This window comes from Gossypium hirsutum, chromosome A07, assembly GCF_007990345.1.
Source record: "Gossypium hirsutum isolate 1008001.06 chromosome A07, Gossypium_hirsutum_v2.1, whole genome shotgun sequence".
NCBI lineage: Eukaryota > Viridiplantae > Streptophyta > Magnoliopsida > Malvales > Malvaceae > Gossypium > Gossypium hirsutum.
The window spans coordinates 95,754,944-95,757,151 of NC_053430.1; positions in this window are offsets into that span (position 1 = coordinate 95,754,944).

Genomic DNA, 2,208 nt, shown 5'->3' on the forward strand with positions numbered 1-2,208 from the left:
ACCCTAACCCACTAACATCAGCCCAAAAACATTAACAAAAAAATAGAACCCTAGCCTCCTAACACCTAGGTGCGCCGCACCTAGGTCTGCCACCACCATGTCAGCCACCTGCTCCACCTGCTCCACCGTCCACCGGCCTGCAAAGATCAGAAAGGAGAAAGGACAGATAATAATAAAAAATGGCTTGAAACTTGGCTTTAAAAAGCCAAAACCGAAACTAAAAAGGGGATTTTTTTTCTAATAAAAAAGAACAATAGATTTCCAACTATCAAAAACACACCCAAAAATAGTGACAATAATCAGTAGATCAAAGAGAGAAACATAGATCTGAACCGTGCCAAGGGTATTTCCTTTTTTGCTTTATTTTCTTCATATTTATTTCGAAACAGTATACGTCCATATTTCATATTTTTATTTTTTTTCTTAAAACTATTACATATATATATATTAAGAACAAAATAAAAAGAAGAAAAGGAAAAGTTTACCTTTTTCGACCACCGTGTACGGTGGCCGGCGCCGACGACGGCGACGGTGGACAACGGCGGCGCGTCATCGGAAACCTGGCTAGGTTATGGCCTGAAATCGAAATGAGGTAGAGCCTCAAAGAGTTTTTTTTTTGTTTTTTTTCTGAAGGAAGGACTAAAATGAATGAAAACTGAAATTTTTGGGCCTTAAATACCCGTCCAAAACGGTAGCGTTTTGGTAACCCTCCCCAGACGCAAAACGGCGTTGTTTTGGGGAGGGTACCCGTGACCCGACCTGCCTGGGAAGAAGATCCGCGTGTTTTTTAAGCGGAAGGGCAATTTGTTCGTTTGGCCCTTCCGCTTTTTCATGATCTTGCAATTAAGTTTTTTTTTTAATTTTGCCCCAAGACTTTGATTTGATTTCATTTCAGTCCCTATGCTGCTGCGCGTTTTGGGAGAGGGATTATTTCCCTTTTCAGTCCCCCATGTCATTCGCGCTTTGCGAATGGGTCCTCATTTTTTATTTTTATTCATGATTTGGCCCCAGAACTCAGTTTTCAATTCAATTTTAGTCCATTTTTCGTTTAGTTTTCGAATTTATCTTGAATTTTCTATTATTTTTGTTATTTCATTTAGCTTTAAATATTATTCATGATATATATATTATTTTTATCACTATTATTTTTATATTATTATTATATTATATTTAGTTATATTTTTTAAAATATTTTTTTTTCTATTATATGCATATATTTATTATTATTATATTTATTATTAATATTATTAGTACTAGTATTGATTTTCACTTAATATTTATATATATATATACACGTACGTATTTATGTAGTGTATTAATAGTTTTTTTTATGTTGTTATCATTTCTAATATATATATTGTATATATTTTTAATATATTTATGTATATATTTATGTAGTTTTCGAATATTTTGTTTTTTAATGTCATTATGACTTCTTCTATATATATATTATATTTTTTTAATACTATATTTTTAATACTATATATATTATATATTTTTTAATATTATGTATATATTTCCACACATATTATGTATATATTATTTGTATTATTATTATTGTATCTATTTTTACTACTGTCATATGTATTATTTTCAATATATTCGTTATTATTATTTATCACTTTATTTTAATATTATTATTTCATCATACTTGTTTATTATTATTATTATTATTATTTAGTATTAGTATTATCATCATTAACATTTATATATATTTTTATGTACATATTATTATTTTATATTATTATTACCAAATATATTATTTTTTCTTATTTTATTATTAGTACATAGTTTGTTTTTATTTTTCTTTTTGTAAATATCATTGTTATTGTTATTCTAATATTCTGATATTCCATGTTAATATTTTTCATTAATTATATCATTGTTTGTATTGTTTATCCTTTAATGATTTCTTGTTTTTAGAAATATTTTTCATGTTTTTAATTAATTTCAATAAATAAGGCCACATACCGATTTAACATTAAGTCGCCGATTTCATCGCTATGTTGGGTGAATCATATCGGCTCGTGTTGAAAACGGAACGCATTTCTAACAAATCAAAATTTAAAATTTCTCGTCTTTTCAATCGGATCACGATTAATCTTACATTGAACTCGTATTTTTTTGAAAACCAAGAAACATATGTTTAACAAGATACCAATTTTGGGCGTCGCGAGGGTGCTAATACCTTCCTCGCGCGTAACCGAC